At 52.8% G+C, this 17,271-nt stretch overlaps 1 protein-coding gene across 1 annotated transcript in view; it reads left to right on the top strand.

The window, feature by feature from the left end:
• TMEM121 (transmembrane protein 121) overlaps positions 1-17,271 on the top strand; it is a 41,967-nt gene that overhangs the window by 17,185 nt on the left and 7,511 nt on the right. The gene's annotated exons all lie outside the window — the stretch shown is intronic.

Below are 17,271 nucleotides of genomic sequence, written 5' to 3' on the forward strand. Positions count from 1 at the left end.
AGAGGGGGATGCTGAGGCCAGGGGAGTAGCAGCTCACCCCAAATCACCCTTTGGCCAGGAGGGAAGAGTGTTGTGATGTCCAGAGGTGCAGGGCAGAGCCCCACAAAGCTGAGAAATTTTCTTGGTTTCCCCAGCACCCACATTTCCCGGCACCTGCCCCACGGCAGCCAGCACATGGAGGATGCTGCTGCAGCAGCTGGGGACGAGGTGGTAGAGCTCCCCGGTGCAGGCACTGCTGCATTCGGCTGCCGGGCTGCAGGAGGGGATCAGGAGCAGGCCTTGCTCTGTCCCACAGCAGGCACAGAGTTTCTCTTAAATCTGCCAGACTGCCTTGAACGAAAGCAATTTGCTGCTCTCCGGGCAGCCGGGTTGCGCTGGCACCTCTCTGCCAGCTTTGCTCCTCGGAGGCAGGCAGGGATTCAGACCTCGGTACAGATGTTTGCTTGCTGCGTTGCCCATAGCTTTCCAAGAACACATTTTTTGATGGCCTTCTACAGCTTTGGATTAAAACCATTTACATCATTTATTAACTATTTATTAACGCTTTATAGGCGCTACAAGCCCATTGGAGACATCAGTGGAGTCCTAGCGATGCTTATAAGCTTATCAGCAGACACTATAATTGATGGCTATAAGCAATCTGCTGACCTGTTGGGCCCTGCAACAATTGATTAACTATTCATTAAAACATCTAGAAATCATTTATGAACCTTTTATAAACTATTTATAAGTGAGCAGGGACAGATTTATTCATTACTGTTCACGCGCTTACAGCGGAGGGGCCGAGGGAGCCCTGAAGCTCCAGCAGCCCAGCTCCAGGCAGCAGCGCGTCCATGGGGAGCATGCCCAATATCACAAGAAACCCTTCATCGCTCCACCCATTCTCCCAAATTACGCTGCCTTCCTGCAGGCCCAGGGGGGTCAAGTTTCCTCACGGAGGTGGGTTGTTCTCCCAAGGACCAGAAATGACACAGAATGGAGAATTTGCTGCTATTTTGCAGAGTCAGGTAGTTCAGCTAAGTAGGGGCTGGCGAGAATCCAGTAGCAGCTCTTTAATACACTGTTGGGCTAAACTTAGAGAGGATGAGCAGGCTTGTGTGTTGCTTTGCTTCTAGCAGGGTAGGATTAAATTACCCATTCCATTTTCCTTCGTATTAGTATGCAGGGTAGAGAGAGCCAAAGGCAGCAGCTGCCAGCAAAACCCCATCGGCTGCTGGGCACTCTCAGGCAATGAGCTGATCCTGGTTAAATTGGGGATGGAGTGTGAGGCTCAGGCTCACATCTGAAGATGACTAGCATGGATTGTGTTTGGGTTTTTTTCCCCCCAACTAGATGAGTTTCCAGGTGGATAATGGAAAAAAAACCCACACCAAATCCGTTTTCTACTGCTGCCAGTACAGCAGGGGAAGGGAAGGTGGAGTTGACTTGCTCAGCTTAGACTTCATGAATCTTTTCCACGTTCCTGATATATAGCATTTATACCAAAGAATGGAGGCATTCCGTGGTGAGCACTGCCCAAAACGAGTTAACGCTGTTTCTCACTGCAGAGTCCCAAAACACTTAACTGCCGCTGTGGGTTGTCTCCAGCCCACCGAAACATGTATCACTTGACACTGAGGAACCTGCTTGTCTCTGGGAGCTCACCATCACCGAACAGAAGTTGCCGATAGAAACTCCCCATGTGTTGACAGAAGAAATGACACCTGTAATGGGATCTTAGCATCTACTATCACTTCTAACAGTCCATCTATAATCTCGCCTGCAGCAGATGCTGTCTAGCAAGACGTGGGGATAAGTGATGACGTCCTAGGAGCTGGTGTTCAGCATAGCACGTCTATCAGCTAGCAGAAAGGGGGCAGATGTGCCCTGTGCTTATTGTAAGGAGGAAGGAAAGAAGGAACCTCTTATCTGCATTGTTTTCTTACCAAAGATGTTCAGATGACTGCTGTAGGCCAAACCAGGTGTGAACTGGAGGGATGTCTCGTTGCTCAGCAGAGAGTGTGTTCCCAGCATTAGCCACAGTCTGACAGCGGCTGATTTGTATGGCGACAAATGGTTAGTTGTGTTTCAAGACCTTGTTTAAGTTTATGGAACGGGTATATTTATGGCCATGTAATTCATTCAATGGAAAGCTGTGCAGAGTTGTTCTGTATTTATAAACTGGACTAATTCAAGATCTGCATTGGATGTGCCCTCGTCAGTTTAAAACTGACCTGAGGCCAAATTAGCACAAGCCTGAATCTTGCTGTGCTCTCCCAGTCCTGCTGTCACTCAGGGCCAGGGGCTTTTAGGGTGTCTGTAGGATATAGCTGACACAAACATCATGCAGAACGGCTCTTGTATTTCAGCTCAGAGGAAAGAAAAGCCAGCTCTCCAGTCTCTCCTACAAATACACTTGAGCTGTTTTGAAGTACAGCACAAAGAAATCGGCTTTCAATGGGAAAGGAACACAAAGACGCACCCAAAAAGCATAGGTGGCTCATTATTCATGTAAGAACACTCAAATCAGCGTGCTCCTCATCTGGCCCTGTCTGAGGATGAGGGGAGGCTTGGAGGGCCAGAGGACCTGCCACCCCAGCCAGGAAGCAGGGCTGAGTGCCCCGTGGAGGCTGTACACACACACACACCCCCCAGCTCACACTGCAAGCTGGAGCTGCCCTTATTTCTGGGAGGCAAAGAAGTACAGGAGGTGGGGAGCACATCTTGTCTGGGCCAGCTCACTCCATTCCTGAAGCTAAACCCCATCAGGGTTTAGCTCCATAGTTAGAAACTCCTGCCTGTCCCTCTGGGCAGGATGGCCAGCCGCCAGCCCCAGCACATCCCACAGGAGAAGGGGGATGCTGTGACACACAAAGGGTGCTGGGAAAGAGTGGATTGGAAGGAAGGGAGGTCTGGGAAAGGCTGTTGGGCTCCCAAGGTGGGAGGAAACCCCCAAAAATGGAGCTGAAGCAAAATGCTGGGGGAAAGAGCCCAAAGAACATCTCACAGAAGCAGGGATACATCCCCACTGGCCAAGAGCTTCACTGAGCAGCATCTGCTCCCTGGGCGAGCACTCATCGTGGAGAGCAGCAGTGGGACAGAGCTAATGGCACTAGTGGCTGTCCCCAGCAAGGGAGCATGAGTGCTGCAGTGTCAGCCAAGCACATGCCAGTCCCTCCTTTGGCAGGAGCCCACAGCCGAGTAAGCAGAGCTGAGCTAAGTGATGAACGGCTGGAGCCGCACTCTTACCAGGAGGAGGTCAAGGGCTCTACAGGACACGGTACAAGGTGAAAGGAGGCTCCTACCGTCCTCGTGTCTTGCAACAACATGCTGCTTGGCTGGGGAGCTGTACAGCTCCATCCTGAAAGCCCAGCTGCCCTTAGCAGTGCACCCAAGCCCCAGCTGGGAAGGTGGCTGCCCCCAGCACCATCTCACCCAGACCAGTACACCCTCCCAGTGCACAGCAGGAATAAAGACAGCCCAGGCCTGGCTGCTTGCAGCAGCATTTGCATTTTATACTCACTTGGTTCATCAAAGCCTGAAATAGCAGAAATCACATCAAGCCAAGCCCCCAGGGCACTAGAGATGCTCCACACCTGGGAAGAGTGGGAAGCCACCACAGTTTCCCTGTAACAGCTCAGCTGCAGTGGCTTTTCTGTTTGAAAGCCACTCCCCAGCTGTACAGACCCAGGCCCTTAGTGCCTCTCGTTTTGAGGGTGGGAACGCTTGGCAGCTGGTTTTGTGGTGAGCTAAGCCTGTGCCTGGTTCCTGCACTCTTGCACCCTGCCTCAAAGCCTGCTCAAAGAGGGGCCAGCCAGGCTCTGGGCAAGGAACCGGGGGATGCGAGGACCCCCCTCTCAATTGCACGTTCCTACTGCATCCCTCAGACAACAGAAATTCAAGACTTTGTCCTGCATTTGGCCTCTGTGCTAAGCCCCAATCCCTCTTGGCTGCTTGTGCCCAGAGAGCAGCAGCTGCGTGGGTCGTGGGGATGTCACTGTGGGCAGGAGCAGAGCGTGGTGGCAGCTACGAGGCACAGGCTGCACGGTGCTGCTGCGGCAGGTGTTGGCCACCTGATTACACAGGAATTAACTACCCAGAGCAGAAGACAGCTTGTTTCCTGCAAATATGTAAACACAGGGAACTGTTGTAATGCATGGGGCCACAGAGCAGAAAAGCACCCTTGGAGCTGTGGTGGCAGAGGGTCCCCTAGGTCCCCCTATGCTGGGAGGTGGGCTGTCAGGAATCCTAATGAGAAACGGCTGCCTAACGAGGCAAATCAGGCAGGAGTAGGGGCTGTGGCCACGGGGGACCCTGTGGGAGGGTGGTGGGGTGTGAGTGGCAAAGGGTAAGGGTGGGAGATGGAAAACGGTGGTGCGAAAATCAAGGCAGAGTGTTCACTTAATGCTTAGGGAGGTCAGGAGGGCCTCCAGGAGCAGGTTTCAGAATACAAATGAAAATAAAAGCTGATTGCAAGTGCACCCACTGTGCCCCTGCAGCTTTCTGCAGGGCTTTCTGCAGCTCAGCAGGGACCTGGGGCAGCAACCCCCCAGACCCCCAGTCTCGCTGCTGGCTTAACAGGGTTTTATCATTGCCCGTTCCGTGCAGGAGGGATGCCTGTTGCTCTGCAAGCGCTGATTTTCCCGTGTCTCTTGCAGTTGAAAGTTCAGTGAGAAATACCTGCCAGAAAGACATTTACCACATTTCACGTTTTCTCTGAAAAACTGGGAAATGTCTGATCTGTTCCTCACTTTATTGCTGCTTCCCCAGGGATGAGCTCCCCTCCCACCAGGGAAGAAGGGACAAAGCCGCATGATGGCTCTGTGGCCATTAGTGGATAGAAAAAGGTTTTATTGCTCTTTCCTTTGTCTGACCTTACTTGGGAATGAGGTTTGAATCCTTTTCCCCTGGAAGCATGTTTTCTAGCCTACCGCACAACCTGGTGTTTATCTTCTTTATTGTTCCCAAGAAGTCCAAACAGTTTGCTATTTTAAAGTCAATGTAAAGTTAGCAGCAGAGGGCAGGGGAGGAGGAGGAGAAGAGTAAAACAACCCCAGAGAGAAAAAGGACGTCTTTCTGAGGCTGAACAAAGCATCTCAGGCTGACTCCTAACCATTCTCCACAGTTTTTTATTTTGCTCAAAAACTCAAGTGAAAATAATTAAATGGCAGCCAAACAGAAATAATTTATAGTGGATTTTCAGCCTGTCTGCTAGACTGAATCTAACCTGTCATTCAGACACCCCCCTAACAGAGATGTGGCCCTCGGGAGGAGAGCTGCTGTCCCTGCCCTGCCCCAGGGATGTCCCACATCCCACCCACACTCCCCAGCCTCCATCCTCCCCTGCAACTGCCACAATTTTTGGGTGCCTGGAGGCTATGGAGCATGGGGAGAGACGCACATTCAGGCACGGCAAGCCTGGAAGTGATGCATGCTACTGACTCTGTGGCTGTGACCGTGCCAGGTCAATGTTACGATGCTGCTTAATGTAGTTGCAGCAACGGCTGATGCAGTTGTTCCTGCATCCCACATGCGAGCTGTGGTGTTAGCCATGGTGCGGTTGCTTGGCTGTGATCAGTAGCAAGAGAGCTTTCCATATGCATTTTAATTTAAAATGTGAAAAAATGGAATGGAAAATTAGCCTGTTCTGAGCACAGTTAGAAAGAAACAACTTCAAAAGTTGACAATTTGGGGCAAGTCTCCCTTCAAAGATGTTTCTAAATTAGCCATTTTGGGTCAGTCTCCGTCTCTCATCCTCTGAACATCCCTTGTCCCTCCCATTTCACAGGGGGGTGGAAAACAGTTAGCAGTTCCCCACTCCTAAATAGCATCTTTCAGCAGCTGGCTAAGCTGCAAAATGGATTAGCTTTGCCTTACAGCTCTGCACACAATTTCAGGCTTGCACTGAAGTTGCATAGCCTTTCTAAGCAAAACATTCCCCATGAAGCCCCTTCTGGGGATACCAGGAGATAGAAACGAGACTCCTGAGCAGCAGCACACTGGAGATGGGGGAGCGGAGAACACCGGGCAGATGGGGGTTCTGCTGTCACGGACAAAGCTAGCACTGAACTTGGGCAGGGCATGCTTTCCTGTCATCTGAAGTGAGGGGGCAAGGAGTCAGGCTGGAGCCTGGCAGCGACCCTGGTGCTGGGAGCCCAGATCTGGGGCTGGGGAGGTGAGGAGGGACCTTGGGCAAGCATCTGCTCTGTCCCTGGGCACCTGCAGTCGTGGGGACAGGGGTTTCAGAGGGACCCGTGGCAGGTCCCAGCCCGCGGCCAGCTGGCCTGTGGGACAGCGCCAACACTCACTGAAGCCCTAGCAATGTGCAAGGGCAAGTCAGGTGCTGCCTCCAGGGATGCTGCGTCTGAGCACTTCAGCCTGCTTTCTTCCCTTGTGCAAGCACAGGCTTTTAAAGCCTGCCAGCCTCCCCTTCTGCAGGGGACCTGACCTGGCCACAGCCCTCCTGGCAGGAGATAAATTGCTCCTTTGAAAGTAGAAATGAGCTCCCGTCGCCTGCTCTGATTGCACCGTCCCATGCACAGCGCGGCTGGGAAGCGGGTGCAGTGGGAGCCCGGTGGATGCGCTGGCCGGGAGGCAGCCTTGGGAGGCCAGGAGACAGCCTCTGCCCTGCACCACCGGGCAGGGGGTCCGTGTGTCAGCAGCGCAGGTGACAGCCCCAGCCCGGGGGTGGTTAATGCCAGCGCAGATGTCAGCGGTACAGGCCATACGGACTCAGACAGTCATTTTGTGGCCAAAGTGCATTCACTGCGTGCCCTCCCTCCCTCCCTTCCTCCCCCCCTCGCAGAGATACCCAAACAGCAAGAGCCTGCTTTTGAGGTTGGAAGTCAGGTTTAGAATTTTAATGATATCCTGTATCCCACAGCCTTTCATTTGGGGAAAAACTGCTCTAAATGACCCATTTTTCTTAGTATAATGATAATCATTACCAAGAGGAAAATGTGCACTGAAGCTGGGGACAAATGCAAGCACAGAGTAGATGGGATGGCTGATTCTGGCTGGCAAAACGCTACATGGAGAAATAAACCTTTTATACTTAGAATATGTCTTTAAACATGCATGTAAATTTGTAACAAATAAGTCACCATGGCTTAAAACGGGAAGCAAGAGAGAGCAGCCATAAATATTTTATCTCCTTGGCAATGAGCTCCAGCACAGCAAATTGTCACATCCTCCTGGGGGAGAGGACGCTGGCTCACACTGTCAGATGGAGAAGCTGCAGTATCTCCCGATTTCTGTGCAGCCTCCACGCCGAGCATCCTCCTCACCTGTGACCTGGCAGCAAGGAGCCCTGGAACTTCCCCACCGCGGGGGACAGGGCTCCTGCCCGCTCACCCTCCTCAGCTCACACCGCTCCACGGGCCACTGTGGCACGCAGGTCCTTCCAAGCACGGATCCTCAACAAGGATGGATGACTTAGATATTTACTTTATTTATTTATTTTTTTAGGAGGGAGAGAATTTCATTAGCAAAGGAAAGCCTGAAAAAACAACAGCTCAGGCAAACAAACAACTCAATCCAAACAGGCCCCAGGCCAAACAAGCAGCATACACCTCCTGCATGATGGGGTGCTGCCTAACCAGCAGCTCAGACCCTTGCAGGGGCACCACACAGGTGCTTGGGCTGGGCCGCTGGTGGTCTGAGCTGCACGAGGCGTATGGAAGTGTCCCCAAGTGGCTGACACCTCAGGATGGATGCAAAGGAGGGAGTACCAGAGATACTGACCGAGATACGCAGGCTGTTATTTCAAATACCCTGGCACATGCTCGCCCTGGGTGCCTCAACACCTTCCTGGCTGCATGCCAGCTGGTGCCCACGCGCGGGGCAGGTCCCAGCACCTCTCAGGTCTGGCTCCTGGGTGGCTTGGAGCATCACTGTGTCACTGCCTGGGAGGCAAGCGGAGGACCTTTGGGAGGGCAGCACTGTGGAAACACAAATCCCTCCCACTGGGAGCTGTGCAGTAGTGCGTTAGCAGCATGTGACACAGCATGGGTGATGCTCCTTGTGAAGATGATGAGACCAGAAGCCTTCATCAGACACACTCCTGGAAGCTCAGATCAGGGCATTTGCAGCTCATTCTGTGAGCCTCCAGACTCTGCTGAACTGTGACCCTGCACCCACGGGGGCCAGGGACCAGAAGATGCTCCGTGGAACAGAGCCACCATCCTGCCCCTGTGCTTCCAGGTGCTGGAACAAATTTGAGGAACTAGTCTTGGTCACGACTCTCCATGTGACCTTGAAATTCCTTTGCCTTTAGAGTGGGAGTCAAAGCCTGGGTGCTTGCTGGAGGTGGCATTCGGCTGAACCTGCTGTGGAGTGATGCGTGAGGGTATAAACAGAAAACGCTGTGGAGAGTTGTCCTCGAGGTGAAACATAAGGCACCTCATTTAGTGCCCGGACTTCAGTTTAGAAGTCATCAGCTGCCTCTGACTATGATGTTCAAGCATCTGAAGAATTCAATTAGGTGTGACCCAAGGAAAACCTATATAAATGTAACTGATGGGGGGGGGGGGGGGGGGGATGTTCTGATCCCAGGTAATTGCTCTCTTCTGGAGTAGCCTGCAGCAGCCCCTTCGTCTGGCTCGTACACCAAGGATGTAGCTGGTTAGGTCTGCAAGTGATACAAAAAGTCTGGTCTCTGGGTGCTGGAATTGGATTAGACACCAGCAAGACAGATTTTATTGGATTTATTAGATGGCTGGTAGAGGGAAGGCTGGAAAACAGAGGAAGAGAAATGGCTCCCTGGTGACCTCCAGGCTGGCATTTTTTTTCTTGCACTACATCAAAGCAGGTGCAATGTTTATCTCCCAAGTGATGCCAGAGCAGCAGATGCCAGCATTGCCCCCACCCCAGAGGCTGCAGCACACACAGGATGGGCAGGGTGACCCTGAGCTTGGTGCCTATGTGGAGGGCCAACCGATCTGCCTGCTGTCCTCCTGAGCCTAACAAGCATCGCGACTCACCGGCACACCACTTGGCAGAGCGCCTGGTCCAGAAGGGTCTGGCAGTGGCGTGGACATGAAAGATGGAGAGCAAATGTAAAGCAGAATCCGCTGATGCCCGTCTCCAGCTCTGTGGCACCACCAGCCCCCTACCATGACTCAGCCGTGTTTTAAGACCAGACAAGTCAATAGTTGTCTCCTGGAGGATGCACCACCAGCAGTTCTTATCCTGCTAGATTTTGTGATGACTGGTGGTGAGCTATTGCCATCAATAATTAACATTGGACCAGCCTTGCCAAAATAAATTCGCCAAGTGCGTAGCAAGCAAAGGTCCCTTGATTTTGCAAGCTACCCACCGGTTCTTTCTTGCTTGCTGTCCCTGCATTACCAAGGGGAGCTTTGCGGCACTCGAAGTCAGAAAAAAAGACACGATGTTCTTAGTGAAGATTTTACTGGGATACACTCACGCCTGCTGCCTGCTCATGAGCCACTTCACCAGGGAAGCAAAAATAGCTGAGATGCCTTCTCATCTCACGGGGAGCTGGCTCAGATGCAAGAGGCTGAGCAGCTCCACACCTGTTCTCGGGGGAGCCCGGCGCCCGTGCAGGACAGGGCAGATGGCTGCCTTAGACCTGGGTGAGCAGCAGCATGCCAGGTGTCACTGGAGGATGAGACCTGTTGTCACAGGAGAGCCTCTGTCTCAGGAAGGTCCCTGAGGAGTAGGCAGGGGACTAGACGCTGTGGGAGCCAGCCAGGCATCACCAGCAGTACCATCTCAGGTGGGCTTGGGAGAACAGAGAGCAGCAAGATTACCCCAGGGATTAACTGCACCCCCCCATCTCTGCTGCTGGGTGCACAGCAGCAGAATCCTGGCATTGCCAGTGGGGGAGCGTTCCCCCCTCTAGGTTCAGGTTTCCCGGCGAGGTTTGGAGGTGACATTGCACGCAGCCTGGGTGCATGGCTGGTGGGAGAAGGTAGCCTTGCCAAGCTCCACAGGAGCCAGCAGACACAATCTCGTTTTATCATAGTGACTGGGCTCTGCTCCTCCATTCCACCACAGTGGCCAGCAGCTGATTGCATTAATTAAGAGCAGAACAATCACTCTTAATCAAAGGCCAGACTGATGGCAGCAGCAGCAGACTGCCCAGCTCAATCTCTACATGCTGCCCAGTGCATCCCACCTCTACTAGCCCTATGCTCAGGGCAGAGAGGAAATAACAAGGACATAATTGTTTCTCTCCAACTGCAACATGCCACCAGGGCCTGGCAGCAGGGATGAGCCTGGGGCAGCTCCCAGGGAGGGCAGAGATGCCCCCTTGCTTTGTGTAGCTGTTCTCAGGGCTGGTGGGTGAGCTGGTTGGCCTCCAGAGGTGCCTCCTCACCTAGGCAATGGTAACCCCTCAAGCACCCAGGTCCTCTGCTCACATGGGGAGACAAGGTGGGGGAGCTTTCCCATGGCAGCAGGACACACAGTCATTCTTGCTGTCCTTGTGCCCTAGCACAGAGCTGCTTCTGGGATCTGGTGCAGCACCTCCCAAAAGCCATGGAGCAGAGAAAGCGCTCCATAGCTTCAGCATCAAGTAGCAGGAGGTCTCCAGGATTGCAGTTTGGGAGTCAGGCCCCTCTAATCTCCCTTGTGAGCTTGCCCTGGTTTATATGCATCAGCAACTTGCTGCCCATGACCTTTCCTGGCATTCTGTGGGTGAGGGGGGAGGTAAGAGGACAGGTCCCTCACCTACTGCCTTTAGTCTGACATCCAGCCTGGTCCCAGGTCAGAGAAACCAGCAGGTGCGTCTCTGCCCAGGTCTCTAGAAGAAAGCCTGCAAGCCAGCCCCTCATCCCTTCAGCCATCTACTGTAGAATCATCCCTGTCTAAACACTTTCTCACGTAGGTAGGAGGTGCCTGTGGATCTCAGCTGCATCTTCCCTGGGACATTCTGGAGTGCTGCCCCAGAGCTCCCAACAGCCCCCTCCCCTGCAAGCATGCTTTTAGCACCAGGGAACTCCCAGCACATCCCTATTTATAGCTTCACACACCAGCTTCCTTTTTTTTTTTTAATTAGCTGACTCCCTCTCAGTCATGCCTAGATGAGACGAGGGGCCGCCAGAGCTTCTTGGCTCTCAGGCACCTGATGCTGCCAGAGCAGTGCTGAGAGCACTCCAGTGCGTTGGGTAAGGGTGCTGGGAGCAGTGCTCTCAAGAAAATTCATGCCTCCCTGCCAGCACCCAGGAGAGTGAGAACAAGGATGAGCCAGACCAGGGAGCTTTTCCATCCTCCATCCACATGGATTTCCAGCAGGCAGTAGGGGAAAGTGTCTGCACGAGGATTCTGCACCGGCTCTGTAGTTTCCTTTCCCCTAATACTGACAATGTGAGGTTATTTGAGGGGCTGGCAGTGATTCACACACAAAAGTACAGCCTCAAGCTACTGAAATTGGATCCAAGTTTTATGCTTCTGGCCTGGTGTTTGCATTTATGCCTATTTGTAGCACAGAGAAAATCAAAGCTCTGGGCTTTGCTTGCGGGTGAAACTTGGTGACCAGTTGGGTTAGGCCTATCTGTCCAGGAAGGTACCAGCAGAGGCCAAAGGCGGTGGTGTATCGCTGTATTTTAGTTGTGACTTGTGCGAATGCAAGTTGCAGGTGTGCTGTCAGCCCTGTGGTGCCTGGGGGAGGAGGGCTCCTGTGCAGCTACTGCTTTGTCACCTGCATGATGCGTTTTGCCCCAGCACAAAGACGGTGCAGCTCCATCAGCCAAAAGCAGAAGGGTTTCCCAGGCAGGGGACAAGTCCTGCTTGGGGAGCTGGCACTGTCACAGGTGGCCTGGCTAGGGGACCAGTGAGGATGCTGAGCACACACTGTGAGGTGGGCTGGGAGCATGCTGGAGGGAACACTTAAAATCCAATAGCATCTTGAAAAAGTGGAGAAATAACCTGAAAACCAGAAAAAAATCCACCAGTGTTGTTGGGTCAAATTCCTTGGGAAGGGGCAAGTCATGTCACCACTGTGAGAGCCAGGGGTGGGCACAACGTCTGCAGGAGCACTGGGGCAGGAGGGCGGCTTGGGAGGGCAGGGGCACGGGTAAGACTCTGATGGACTTCGGCAGAGGAGGAGCGAGTCCCTATGGGAGGACTCCCGAGGTAGCAGAATGAGGAAAAGCCCCAGAACCGGTGGGGAAAGCTCTGCTGAAGGGTGAGCAAAGAGCGCAGGGAGCAGAGGACGGGGACACCTCTGCGACTGGGACCTGCATGCCATGGGCACTGAGCTCCATGTGCATCGCCCCACCATGGCAAACGCACACACAACCAGATGTTTGCCAAACGTGCCCAGTTTTGTGTGCCCAAACTGACAAATCACGGGGGATTTTGATGCTTTTAAATCTGGGGTTTGGTCCAGATCAGAACGAAATCTTGAAAATCTACCGGACTTGGAAACACCTAGCAATTCCTTTACAGAAACAATGCATTTAGCTAGGAGAATGGTAAATTGTTTTGGTAGTGTCAAGACATAGTAGTATAATTTAATGTTTTATGTACAAGTCAAAATGAGTCATTTACCTTCTCTAAACACTATGTTTAAACACCCAAGATATCTGAAAAGCCTTTTTAAATTTTTTGACACGTCTGTCAAATATCATCAAACTCAGCATGTTTGTGAACAGGGAGATGTTCCCAGCAGCTCCAGCTGCCTGTGTTGGTGGGAGAGCCCTGGCCAGGACAGCCACGGGGGACAGGACTGCCAACACAAAAGGCCATCCATCGTCACAGGGCTCTGCTTTGGGCAAGCAGCAGTTCCCCACCCTGTCACAAAATGATGTGATTGAGAGGGTGGTTTTATTTTTTTCCTACTCAGGCAACAGGTCTGATACTTTCTGACTGGGTTTCAGGTGAAATAACCCCCCCCGAGGGAAGTGATGGGGGGTTGCAGCATGAGAGACCAGTGGATGCACTCACCGCCAAAAGCTGGAGCTGGTTCCACCTGACAGCCCGGCTGCACTGTTTATTTTGGGCAGGTTCTGGGAGCGGTTTGCAGCTCTTTCCCTGTTTGTCGGATGTGCCTACAGTAAATTATCTGTAATCATTAGCAAGTGGGCTGTTTCCTCTTTCAGACGCGATTAGTGGGCAGGGTCCGGAAAAAACTTCCTCAATCTCATTTCCTTCACAGGATGCGCTTGAGATGCCAGTACTGCCTTGGAGGAGGCAGGGCGCAGCCGCTGCCAAGCCAGCTTCCCTGCTCCACAGGGTACAAGCATCCCCCCCTCCATCAGTCCCCAGGGGCTGCCCTTGGGGGGCAGGTGAAATCCCAGCCTGCAGGTCAGTGAGGCTGAGTGAGGCACCCCCAGGCACCGATTTTTAGCAAGGCGAGGCAGGAAAATGCAATGGCATGGGGACGACATGATTTATAGTTTCTGACTCAAAGGAGAATTCGCTGTCCCTGTTAAACCCCATCCTTACGTGGTGCATGGAGCTTGCAAATAATTCAGTGAGTCACAAAAAGCGTAAAGCGATTAAGAGCCGCTTCCCAGCCCCGACCTCTGCCAAGAGCAGGTCACTTGGCTGTTACTTGGTTGCTCCCTGAAGCACAGCGGGCTGCTGATGGGGAATGCCCAGCTTTTGGTCCCCGCAGATGGTGGCCATGGCCATTGCCTCATCCTGCCCCACACTGGGGACAGTGCCATGACATGGGGCAGGGCAGGGCAGGCGCTGCCAGCCGGGGAAAGGGCTCTGTGGAGCAGCAGCTCTTCAGAGGGCTGAAGGACTAAGTGAAGGGGAGCTTCAGATTTACACTCAGGAAAGCTGGAATAAATCAAACCAATTAAAGTGCAAATGAAGCTTTAAGCAATGTGGCATCCTAACTACCTGGGAAGCACGTTGTGTATACTTTTGCCTTGCTCCCTCCCTCCTGTATTTATAGACAGAATTCAAATCACTTAAATAATTTAAACTAATTTGCCAGGTATGGCCGGGGTTTGGGAAGCGCCTGCTGGCATTAATGAAGCTGTGTTTTGACAGTGGCTCCACAAGCCTTCCAGGCTTTTCTGCAGCCACTTGCTCCCTAGACCTGGGAGATGGGGCTTGTCTGGCTGCGCAGGGATGCCTGCGGCTGCCTGCACTGGCACGGCTCTCAGTGATGCCGGGTGATGCTGGCCATGGGCAGTGCGCGGAGGTGGGAGAGGTTGCAGGAAGGCACCGGTGATGGCTGGCCACGGGTTGCAGATGCTGGTAATGGCAGAGCCAGTGGTAATTAATCACACTGCAATGAGTCACTGGCATCACAGTGGAAAGTACAGTTTATTTTTCTTCCCAACTGCCTAGGCTGGTGGTCAAGCAAGACTGTGACCACACATCCCTGGGTAACCACAGGTACTTTATGACAGTCAGCAGGGCTGGGAAAGATGGGTAAAGGACCAAGAAATAATGTCGCCAGCCAGAGCAGATGCACCAGAGTAATAAGGGCAGGGGCTGGCTGCACCTCTGCTGCTCAGTCACCCTCCGTGCCAGAGGAAGCAGGGCAGAGATGGCAGTGCAAACCCTGCACTTCACCTGTGTTTGGACCCACCTGCAGGACCACCGAATCTCTCCAGGAAATCACAGCCTACCCCCCCCCTGCCCCCCCCATTCCCACCACAGCCTCTCCTACCCTGCAGGGACACTGGGAAGGCTGGGCTGGGAAATGGGGTGTCCCCAAGGAAGCCGCAGAGATGGGGAGGGGGCACGCTGCTGCTGCCTATCCCCGTGCTGTGCCGCCAGCCTTCACTGGTGTGGCTGGACACTGCCCGTGGGCTGCATCTCGCCAGCTGATCACAAGCTGCAGTCAGTGTTAGCGAGTACATTTTCTCACTCAAGTGCAAGCAGCGGGGCTGTTTGCAGAGGGTAGTGGTAGAGGAGAATACACAGATATGAACTGAATTTTGTCCCAGTGAGGAGGCCCGTAGCTGCCAAGACTGAAGGAGCACTGCAATACCTGCTCGTGGGAGCCCTGGCACCAAGTGGCATGCAAAGGCTGCTAGTTCCCTTCCCGTAGGAAGCTGCCAGCCTGGCTTGCCAACATCTGTAACACTCCGAGCTTGTTGCGTACAGGTGAGCTGCCTTTTATTTACAAGAATTCCTGCAGGAAGTAAATTTTGTGAATGCTTGTCTAAATAAATATTTGCCTCAGTATGCTCTTGTGGCTATCTGACATGCTCATTTTCTTGTCTATCCAGCATGTTTCTCAAGTGGTTTCTGAATGTAATGTCAAATGCAGTCATTCAAAAATTATGAATCTGGATTTCCCAGAATAATGGTTATTTAAAAGCTACCTGGTTTTTTTAGTAGTCCTCTGAGGAGAGTTTTACATGCCCCCTCCCTGGTAGGATGGTCACACATCACTCAAACAGGCAAGCTCTGCTCCATGGATAGGCAGAGACTTCCATATTTCCATATAGCACCAGGGCTGCAAGAGGTGGGGAAAAGATCAGCTGTTGCACAGCTGGAAAGTAAAAAGAAGAGCTTGTGCCACAGCAAGTGCTTGGAAACTACTTGCAAAGGCAAGAGAGTTGCTTGCTCTGGGTAATACAGGATTTAACCCAAGAGAAAGCAGGGCCTGAGCCCTGTGATTCAGCTCAGCCCCACGATCCCCTTCCTCCACTCTGAAAGGTCATCGTAACAAATGAACATATTTATCAAACCCATCCCGAGCTGCTGTGAATCACTCAGGAGCAGACAGGAGGGAACAATCCACTGTTCGAGCATATATTTTGCTGAAAACAATCTGCTCAGCACTGATGGTGAAAGACTTGTTTGCTGCTGTTATAAACACCAGGAATTAATATTGTCGGGTGCCCTGGGTATTCACCGAGAGGCAGGGCAGGGTTTTTTCTGTGCGCTTTCATGTAGGCGTGAGGATAGCTTGGGCTGGGAGCGTGTGCCTTCCCCGGCTTCCCAGGCCACATGTGTAACTCACAGGGGGCAGAGGGGCATGATTTACAAGCAAGCTGCTTCCTAACCTTAACGTGCTGTGATGCACCCACTGCCCTTTAAATAACTGCTGTCTTTTGGATGCATAAATACTTCAGGGGGAAGAAAAAAACCCCACCATTTCCTCCTGAAAGACCTAATTTATCTGGAATTATCCATCCTTGGCTATAAATCCCCTGTAAAACTTGGCATGAGTTTAAAAGCAGTTACAGCAACGACTGTATATTTTTATCTGAAACCTCGAGAAAGAACAAATTGAAGCCCTAAACAGCAGCTACAAGACAGCGCAGAGAGCTGCGCTGGTGAGAGTGGGGCTGTGGAGGGTGCCTTGCCTGGAAAGCATTGTTTCGGGGTACTCATGAACCCACCCCCAGCTGTTTGGTTTCTTTCTGAGCAATTCCAGCTTGAGAAGTTACTGTAACGCAGCAGTTTTCCCTGCTGTGCACAAGTCTGGCAGCACACTCAGTGTGGGAGTCCCAGCTGGGGCAGCAGTTCTTAAGTCCACTGCTAATGTTTGCTGAGCGCCACATCCTCGCTTGCCTCATCCTTCAGGAACCAGGGCACAGGTACACACAGAGCTGGTGTCCACCTACTCTCACACACGTTGAGGCTGGTTCTAACTCCTCTGGCTTCCCACTTTTTCTTCTCTTTTCTTCTCTCCCTGAAGCAGGAGAGGATCTAGCTTTTGTTTAAATGAGGCCACATAAACATAAGCAGCTGCAGTACACTTCCCCGTGCAAAGTAGGGCAGGTCTTTAATGGCTTACAATTCCTTGGGCTGGGCTTCTTCCCTTCAACCTCCGCCTCTGCCTCTCTCCCTAAAAGATGAAGAGCCCAGGTTTGTGTGTGTCCTCATTATGCCAGCCAGCGGGGAGCAGGAGCAGTGCCACCGAGTCCCTCTGACACCTCCTGGGGCTCTCCCTGGGTTGTGGCCCCCCTCCTGCAAGCAGGGATGCCCCCCGGCACCAAGGGGTGGGCAGCCAAGCTACATGCATGTGTGGGGTTCAGCTCAGCACCTTCACAGCCCTCCAAATCCAGGTCCAGGCTCAGCCCAGCCCCACTGGGCTGGGTAAGGAGCACTCTCAGACCCAGCAGCCTGGCTGCGTCACCTGGGAGGTGTCATCTCCAGGGCCGTCATTCCCACCAAGCAGTGCCAAAGGCTGGTGAAGCGCAGGTTGCGTGAGACGAGGCTCTGCGGCCAGACGCAACCGTGGTGGCCAGGCTCCATAGGATGCGAGGGGGTGATGGTCTGTGGCATCAAGCACTTTCCTCCCAGGCAGCTGCCATGCACGAAGGGCTAACTGTCACACGGTGTGGGGTGGGCATATCTGACTGTGATCGTTATTTATGTCTTCCACTCTGTGTAAGCAGTTTG

Source organism: Falco peregrinus, chromosome 10 (assembly GCF_023634155.1).
Source record: "Falco peregrinus isolate bFalPer1 chromosome 10, bFalPer1.pri, whole genome shotgun sequence".
Classification (NCBI taxonomy): Eukaryota; Metazoa; Chordata; class Aves; order Falconiformes; family Falconidae; genus Falco; species Falco peregrinus.